The sequence below is a fragment of the Ochlerotatus camptorhynchus genome, unplaced genomic scaffold (genome assembly GCF_037179485.1).
Source record: "Ochlerotatus camptorhynchus isolate MF236.1 unplaced genomic scaffold, CSIRO-AGI_Acam_v1.1 ptg000367l, whole genome shotgun sequence".
Taxonomy (NCBI): domain Eukaryota; kingdom Metazoa; phylum Arthropoda; class Insecta; order Diptera; family Culicidae; genus Ochlerotatus; species Ochlerotatus camptorhynchus.
Genome location: NW_027040855.1, coordinates 2,130,545 through 2,140,610, shown reverse-complemented (window position 1 = coordinate 2,140,610; position 10,066 = coordinate 2,130,545). Strand labels below are relative to the sequence as shown.

The following is a 10,066-nucleotide window of genomic DNA, read 5'->3' as shown; positions in this document are numbered from 1 at the left end:
TCAGCATTCCTTCGTTCTCTTTCCGTTTCGTTTCGGGGGTGAGTCAGAGTAATACCTTTTTTTTTTTTTTTTTTTTTTAACTCTTTATTTGTTCCAAATTCAAAATAAATTACATTTCATTTTTAACCTAGGTGCTCCAGTTACTACAGTAACTTACCAGCCTTAATTGTTATGATATATATCTAAGTGTTTTTACATTGTTCCTGTCTTGGCAATTCAGTATTTTAAACAGGTTTTTTAAACCTGCATGTCAGTATAACAATTGATAGCTTAAAACTAAATAACTAAAACTAAATCTTATCTAAGTATAAAGGGAATTAATCGTTGCAATTGAGGATTGTAACGATTTTTGCCGGAAAGAGTAATACCTTGGTTTATTTATTTGGTCCATGCGCTCCATTCCTGTTTTACTGAAGGACTTGACATTTCCAGAAAGTTAATAGTTTTTTTTTTCTTTGTCGTTAGTAACTAACGACCGTTCAAGAGGTCCTCTGAGAGAAAAGTCTCATTTGTCGGGCAAAGTTTTAACACGACCAGTGGTCTCTCTTAATAGAGAGTGGCGCTTAAGCCACTGAGTTAAATCAAAACCTCAGCGAAATTTCACGAACGGTTACAACCCCGATTGCAAAAATACCCATATTGTAGGATATTTGACAGCACTTTTCTGTTTTTCTGTTACCGGGAGCCACCAACTTGGCGTTTATTTCATGACAACAGTGATAAATTTATCAATTTTTATTTGAACATTTTTCAAAAGTTTCTTTGAAAGAAAATTGGAAAAATTATTTATTTTAACAGATTTATAGAGTTATTTCCTATCGAATGGAGTATTTGGATTTTAATTTCATCTATGAATGATAAAGTTATAAGTGTTCAAAATTTAACATCTTTTCGTGACGGTCGCAATTTTAGATTTTCAATTTACCTCTTATACCTTCTCGTAAGACGTAGTTTACGTTAAAAAAAATAAAAGATCCAACATGGCCGAATTTTTACAAAAATGTGAATGACTGCCCATAGCAAACAATTGTGCAATGATTCATGTGAATCGGAGAAGGACGAGGCAAACTAATTATTTTTTGAGCTATTTGGCTTGTGCATAGTATGCTTAAAATTAGATCTTAACACTCGATGATATGATGCATTCAAATATGTTCTGATGAGGATTGGGTTGCGTAAGGATTTCGAGTCTCCCCAGCTCCTAGAACGTAAAATCGATCCTTAAATCAGCCCATATGAGTAAATCCCCAGTAAAAAAAATAAAAGCTGTTGCGAAAACTATCACAATTTATTTTATGACGCAGAAAAGCATATTGGATTTATCTAGCTCCCAGTAAAAAAAACGCAAAGAAAAACAGACACGATCATGAAAGTAAAAAATCACATCTAATATAAAGTTAATTATCCTGATAAAATGCGTAACATGTCTCTAATAACAGTTAATTAATGTGACATAAAAGAAAATGTCCTCCCTCATGCACAAGGACTACGATGACGACGATGCCATCGGAAGCAGTGGCAGTAGCGCCACCAAAAGCACATTCTGGCAGTTGTTAGAATTCATTAGTTAAGCCGTTAAAGTGCTCTCGCTCTCGTCTGCATCCTGACTGCTCCTGCTTCAGCACACATTGCGTATAAGCACACTCAACGACACATTGGCCGCCAGCCAACCGCCAGAGAACAAGACAGGCTTGCAGAAAACCCAAAAAATCAATTAACCATTCTGCCTGGCAAGCACATTCTTTCAAAATATCACTCTTCTCTCCCATATCAAAAGCAACGATGTAACACCTGAGAGCAGCAGTCACGTTGAAAATCAAATTTCCACTCATTTCCTGGCAGTCAGTGTGGCAGGAGCAGCAAGGCAAAAAACGCAACCTCTTCCGAACTGCGCGCAACGACGATGATGGAACTTGTGTCCCATCCCCAAAGCTATCCTCTCGTCACAAACTGCCATCACCAGGATACACAATGACAACAAACCATCGCCACCATGTATATACAGGGGAATGTTACCTGCGGTAATGACTTTAAAGAATCTCTTCAACGAGTGTCTCTTCATGACTTATCTGCCGAGAGAAAGTGGCAACGTTCTACTTACACGCGCCTCAGCCTTCTACAACTAATGAAATCGGTGCGAAGGCTGTCTTCAGTTTTGGTGGTATGGCGGTATCCTACCTACATAGTATGGCGCGAGCATGATGAGTGTGACGTGAAAGTTGTCGAGGAAAGCCAAAATTCTAATTAAATGCTCGCTATTGACGAATGGGAGGGAAACTTTTCATTTGCGTGATGAAAAACTTATGCCACTGGTGAATTTGGAAAGTACCAAATGAATCAACGGTGACGTTTCAAAAGTGATAAATAGTCTTGAAATGAGAGAAGCTCAGGTTTGATTTTTCGTCAGTAATTCAGTTTTACAATGTAAAAGATTTTTTATTTAACGGCAAAAAATTTCCTATAGCAACTTTTGCAATTTGAAACATAAAATGATGACTTTGACGCGCTTTTTTATTTAGTGAATTTATAAAGTTGAAAATGTTTTTGAAGAAGAAATCCCTTAAAAAAATCTTCTACTACTATTCATAAAACATTTCCAGAGCTCATTTACAATTTACATTCGTTAAAACTGTCCTACAAATAAATCTTTTGAATGTGTCTCAGAGCTCAATTGCTGCCCAATATTTCGCATACCTGAGACTTATACAGTAAACCCTCCATTTATACGGTCTATATTATAAAAAAACAATTGAACTAATTGTGTGATTATTGTTGGTCATAATAAGGACCCAAAACACGCATCAGCAACATCTGAAACTCACCATGTGACACATAAAGTCGCATGAGCATTCAAGAACTAAATAATTAGTGTGGATCAATTTTGAACATTATATTCAAGACATCCACAATATTAAGAAATTCCGCACATTGAAAATTGAACCTTATGAATTTTACCCCGTCTTACCCCCATGGCAAAAATTATCACCTGCGTAAAAACAAAATTTAATTACTTATTTCACCAAACAATCTATAAGTGAACCAGGAACAGGATCGTAAACAACGTTACATACATTTTACTGTTCTGGTGCTGCACAACCTACACACTTAGAAATAACTAATTTTACACGTGACGGAATACATCTTTGACATAAAAGATGAGACGTAAACAAACATTTCATGTAATATTAAGTGCTCTTAGACTGAATGTTCGTTGCTCGACGAAAAGTACGTTTGATTGAGCTATATTTCGCGTCTGTTATGACTAAAATTTATGTCAAAATTGACGCTCGTATATGTCACTCTTAGAGCACCTAAAATTTACATGATTTTTTTCTAAGTGTATATATAGAAATTTATGTCACATCTCCAAAAGAGCAATTTTTAGTTGCTTTTGTTTATATTTTCACATGTGACATCTCCCTTACCATGTTATGTATTCTGAAATGAATATCATAAACTAAGCGTAGTTGAGCCATCAAACAATCAATTGTCCGTCTAACCCACAGCTCTCCTAACTGCAAGAACGTGGCCGGCATCGTTATTACTTTTTAAAATTAGCAGTTCCACGCCAAATGACGAATCTGAAAAACTCGACCTTTTCAATTTGCATAAAACTTTGCATAATTGAGTGTTATGGGTAATCTTTCACATTTTTACAAAAATTCTGCCATTTTGAATGTTGCATTTTTTTTTTTCAGAATGGCGACATGGTCATTTTTCAATAAATTTTGGCACGAAAACGTTACTTCTGATCGTCTGAAAAAAAGTTGAAGAGAAAAAAAAGACTTTCATAAAAATTATTAAAACTCAAATATTTAAAAAAGCATATCTTCAACTTGTACATATTTAAATAAAAGAGTTCAAGAATGGAAACTTTTGGAATATTTAAAACCAAGAACACTTGAAAATGTACAAAAATCAATGAAAACGAACTTTGGGTCCAATTTTTTTTTTATCTTTTTCTGTTACACTGTTTTACGTAATTTATACACAGAAAATAATATTTGAGGCATCTACATAGTTATTTATGCAAAAATTAAATAAAAAGCTTGCTTAAATGAAGTTTAAAAATACGACAAAATGTTGAGCTTTATTAAAAATAATAATAATAAATATTGAAGATATGCTTTTTGAGATATTTGAATTTGTAACATTTAAGAAATTTTCATTCAAAATTAATCTAAAAAATACCATGTATATTTTTTTAAGGATAACTTTTTTTTCTATACAACAATTTCGGTCCGAAATTACGTTTTTGTGCTACAATGTATTGAAAAATGACGCCATTTTGAAAAAAAAATACAGTGTGGACTGGCCGACCTTTTACAAAAATGTGAATGATTGCCCACAATAGTTAGTTAGTTAGTTAGTTAGTTATCTTTATTAAGGAGACTTTCAGCCGAACGCTGGTTCTTCTCCGGCGGTGCCCACTATACAGATCGAGTCGATGTTTTATTATTTTTAACCTATTTCGCCTGGAACTGAAACGTGTACAATAATAATGGACAGTAACTCCCAGCCCCATTCCGTTGATTCATTGCACAATTTCACTGATTCTAATCAATCACAGAGTAGCAACCATTGATATGTGAAGTCTGTCTAAGCTAAGCTAGGTATTAGACTGGCCCACAAAAAATAAAAGTTCTAATTGTCCACCGCCCAACCCCGTAATGCCGGACTGTAGATTTGAAGACATACTTCGAATCTCCACGTACATCGTACGGGTTAGGCAAAGAGTGTGCGTTTGACTTGCACTGTCGCATTAATGGCCCTTCGCTCATTTTCAATTTCTATTAAATTTTCATACTGCCGTTCTCTAACAAAACTATCTACCTACACTCTTCTAAGACCATTATCTAGATAATAAATTATCACACTAAAGCTTCATGTTAGATAGCATGTCCAACCAGCTCATAAAAAGTGCTTAACAACGTGTTCGGGGTATCATTCAAACCATTGCATTGTGAAATAGTTCAATCATTTGGGCTAGTGATATTTGTTAATCAGGGTTCTGAATTCATTCAAGTGACATGCAGCTCCAATATTTAGGGAATTTTACGTAATCTCGTCAATCTAAGCAGTTCGTTCCTTTGTATGGGGATTTTCTCTATGTAGAGTACACATATGACCAGTGCTAGAGAACAACATAAACAACATAAAGCACAGTCGAGTAAACACACACATCTGTGTGTTTGCACGTAAAGACGTGCAATAAGCTTAAGCTTCCAAGTAACATTTCAAGTTTTATCGAGGTTTTAACGTACTCTTCAAGCCTATATCATAGTCTTAAAGAGCATGATATAACGAAAATTGTGGCTTGGGCTATGAGCAAATGCTAATGAAAAATGTGCGCTCATGCAGATTGGGCTTATATTCCAAGAAATCAACATTTTTAAAAGTTTGAGTGAAGTATAACATTGTTCCATACTATCAAGGGGTTGGCCACTACACACAGTGTGCCAAAAATAAGCTTGGTCACACCTGGGCACAGTCATTGGCACTGTTTGGCACCCACACGCAAACCAAAAATCTATTACAATGAATGTTAGTTCCGTTTCCTATCATACTCTGTTCATGAACATCGCAACGAATGTTAGAAATTGACCATGCAGGCGATATAATGGTTTTTGTCTTTTTTATTTCGTGTTCTATCTACGCTTTCGACTATACCAGTAAGCTTGTAGAACGACGCACATTGTAGAACATTGTAGAACGACACACACACTTGCCTCGAATCTCTCCAGCAGAAAAGGCATACGAAGTCGAATAAGCGAGAAAATGAGCGCTTCATGTTTGCTTTTAGGCTATCCATATTCAGAAGCATGGAGAGAGCAGTAGAGAAAGCACAGGTCTGATAATCGCAACGTTCGTGGTTCGAGTTCAGTCGGCAATCTGATTCCTATTTTTTTCGACATAACTAATTTACCTCACTAATACACTCTACATTTTTCAGTCTCCAATTTTCTTGCATTGGACCGCAGCTAGGTATATCACATCCTCAGTTCATGCGGTCTCCACTAATACCCTCTGATGATGAATCCCACATAATTGTAAGCAAATCTTACATTCCCCGGTTGGGTGCATTGTTACAATTTTTCTGATCTTTAAAGTTACTGGCAACACTGTCAAAATTTGTAATTGATATTGCCACAATATAATCAATTTTTTTCAATACACAACCGTGAATCTCCACCAAGTCTCGTCGTTGCTTTTGCTTTCCTTCTGAGGACATGAACTCCATCTTACATTGGTTCATCGTTTTCGGATTTGAGAGAGTAGCCCGTCACCGAAATGGGCGTCACACCACCGGACGCTGCTGCTACGGCGGAGCCTGTCGCGGCCGCTTCCGACATTAGGTTGCCAGGTGCCAGTGCCATGCCCATGCCCATGTTTTCGATATTCTCGTTGCTACACGCACCGTTCATCCTCTTGGACGAGGAGAAGCACATCTTCATAATGAACGGGAATGTTGTGCCTTTGTGATCGATCGCGCTGTTGTTGCACTTCAAGAAGACGTACACCGTTATGGCTACGATCGGGAACGACCGGAGGAGGAACTTCCGATTTCAGCGGGAACATTCGCACTTGCGACGGGTGCCAGTCCTTGGTGGTGATAGCAGTCAGAAGCAGATCCTCGGACATACCGGGTGCAATCTGCTACCATCTTTTCCGATTGGAAGGTTGTTCAAGTGCTGGATGCTCTTTGGTCCTTAGGAACTTTATCCTGACAACATTTCCGTACAGGCAGAACAGATTGAACAGCTTATCGATGATGGCTGTGTTGTTTTCGAGTCCGTAGACCAGCATCACTGCGCCCTGTTGCTGTGCCGGTTGAATTAAGTTGGCTGGTCCGTTTTGGGTCAGCGGTGCGTCCTTCATCAGTCCGACGTATGTTCCGGTCAGTGTTGGTTTTCAGTTTTCCGATGGATGAAACTCGGGCGGAGAAAAATTCGGTGCAAATCCGTTTCCTCCGCCGGCTCCCAGAAGGGCTGGTTTAGGACCATGGTTGACTAATGCTTGACGGTCGTTGTACGGGGTGGGCCTTGTGCCGAAGATGGTAGGATCGTTTAGCATCGGGGCTCATCCGTTGCAGGCATCCTTGGATACGGCTGCTGCCAATGTGTAGTCCCAACTGGAGTCTGTGTCGTTTTTGTAAACATTGTGTTTTTCTGGCTTGGCATAGTCGATCTTCAGTGTGCAGCAACCGTAGTAGATGTCACAGCTGTTCGTTCAATGCATCGCGGGTTCTGTTTTCGGATTCAATGCTGTCAAACTCAACCATAGCTTGGACTCCATTCTTCTTGAATATCTTGATACGTTGCACCGTTGGGTGAGCAGATGGTGTGTAGACCGTAATAGGATAGACTGGATTAATAATGTTGAACAGCAGGATATGGTTGGGCCGGGTTGCTACCTCGTACTTTCGCTGAGGCTCATCTGTTACGTTGATGTTATTTTTGTTCCGGCTATTGAGCGGAACCGTCTTGATCATCTCCTGGCCGGTACAGAGGCGCTTGTTGTGCGGCCCGTCCTGGCCTTCGCCGGCACCGTTTCCGTTGAACGCCATGATCATTGAAATTGAGCTTTATTTACTAGCACACACGGGCAAGCAAAGAGGGAGAAAGGGTTGAGAAAATGTCGCGACACCTCACTATGCTCAACTTATCACTCGGGACAGCCTAGCATAATAAACGCTGTTGAAAAACCTGGAACTTTTCCTCATTCAACGTAGACTCGTACTAGGTGAAACTCCACCCGAAAGGTCCGTATCTCGGAAAGGAAATGTTCTTCCTACTACCAGGTCATCTCAGGTTTTGAAAAACAAAACAAAAACAAGCACTGAAAAAATACAGGGTTGTCAAACAAGGCATTATTCACAAGCAAACAAAAGTCAGTTCAATGACATCTTGGCACTGCCGGAACAGCTGCGACACACTGTGTGTAGAGTGACCATCCCTTGCATGCTATAGAATTAACACGGACAATGTTGTTTTTGTTAACATTGATTTGGAACTGGTGATAATGGAATGTACTTTTGACGTAGGACTACGTCTTTGATTTCTATATGGGGGTACACGAATAGGGAATACCTTTCTATAGAAGGTGTGGAATTGTAGGCCTGAATATATTGGTGCAATTAGTTTTTCCTCGGCTTTCACTCCGCACGATTCGTTTCTTTCGTTTAATCAATCACCCTTGTAGTGACGTCGAAAAGATTGTTTCGATCGGCGCTTACATATGAAATTTAATGTGGATTATAGAATTTTTGGTATATTACCAAAATTTATGAAAGGTTTGCCACTAAATGTTGAGATAATTTATTGATTATTGAATTATCACACTGTATATCATGAAAAAGCAGCCTGTTTGTGAGTTTTTGCCTGTTTTCAAGTGAGGAGTTATCATAAAAAACAAATCGCCAGCTGGTATTTCCCGGCGACTTTACAAATAAATAAAATCAAACAAAATCATCATGCAGAACTAGCTAGGATTTTTTTACTTCATATTTCACAAAATTGCTTTCGAGTGTTAAGACATCGTCGCCCGCAAAGTTTACATTTTTCCCTCTACCAACACATACATCAAGGCTAGATAGATCTCCACAGGATCTATAGAATCCACGCAATTTCAAAAAACCAAAATGCACAGCATTACGAATAGAGATCAGGTTTCGACCAATAGCAGATAGATTTTAATTCTAAACAAGCCAAACGATTGGAAATTTATCTACCAATCTGTTAAAATGAACACTTAGTTAATTTTCAATAGGTCACTATTGAAAAATACCAAATGTCTGTTGCAACGGTGATTAGTTTCACTCACCATCATCAACCGAAAATATATATGAAAACAAAACGTACGTCATGTTTGTTCGAACGCGCAGAAAATTCTGGCTGTTGTCATGTTTACACTGACAGAATTCACAATCTGTCAAGTGGTTATCGAGATGGCATCGGAGCAAGAGCAGATCTGCAAAAAAATCTTGGGCGCCGTCGTGGAAAATCAGTCAGGAAGCTGTTGAGTCTGTTCAAGCATCGGCCGAATCTTTCGATCCGCGATACGGCGAAGGAGGCAGATGTTTCTTTCTGGTTTGTCCAAAAAACGATGAAACGTGCCGACATCCACGTCTACAAAGTCTGGAAGGCACCGAACCGGAATGACAAACAAAACACGATGGCCAAAACACGCGCCAGGAAGCTGTAACGGGAGTGGCTGACGAAACCGAGGTGCGTCGTGATGGACGACGAGACTCACAGTTGCCAGGGCAGGAGTTTTACGTTGCCACATCACGGTTGGCCGTTCTTGAGGAGGTAAGGAAGAAGAAGGTGGACAAATTCACCAAAAAGTTCTTGGTCTGGCAAGATGAGCCAGCCATACGGGCATCATCAACTGGCAAATCTACCGGGACGAATGCCTCCAGAAGTGCCTCCTACCCTTCCTGCGGTCTCACGGAGGCGAGACGCTGTTTTGGCCGGATTTGGCAGTCTGCCACTAGGCGCGGCCGGTGATAGACTGGTACAGAGACAACAATGTTGTTTTTGTACCAAAAGATGTTAACCCACCGAACTCACCGAAACTTCGCCCGATTGAGAAGTTTTGGACCATCATGAAGGCCAGAATTCGCCCTGCGCTTTGGTCAGATAGCGTATAGGGCGTCGTTGTGCCAATTTGGTCGTGGCACTCGAGTATGAGAGAGTGATTGCAGTTTGCTCAAAAGTGCCTGAGTAAAATCGAAGACAACAAATCAAGAAGGCTGGCAACTTTGCCAAAATTCAAGCGACAGATACAGTAACGCTGCGCTTGAGTAAAGGTGGAAGAACCGCTTAGAAAAATGAGCAAATACACAAACCCTTCGTCTGAGGATGTAATCTTTGCTATCAAATTCGTTCGAAGCATTTACCTTTGAGCGGCAGATGACGCGATTTTACGTGTCTCATAGAGTTCGTATGAGAAAATGGAAGAGTAGCCAGTCTTCTTGATTTGTTGTCTTCGGTAAAATGCAAGTACTTTCGATGATTACCCGTAGTTGTTACAGTGAAGATATGCACCCATATTCTCGTTTATG

General features: G+C 39.3%; 1 pseudogene; it reads right to left on the bottom strand.

Moving 5' to 3' along the window:
- Positions 1-6,242: 6,242 nt before the first annotated feature.
- On the bottom strand, positions 6,243-7,711 carry LOC135709904 (heterogeneous nuclear ribonucleoprotein L-like; annotated as a pseudogene).
- Positions 7,712-10,066: the final 2,355 nt, after the last annotated feature.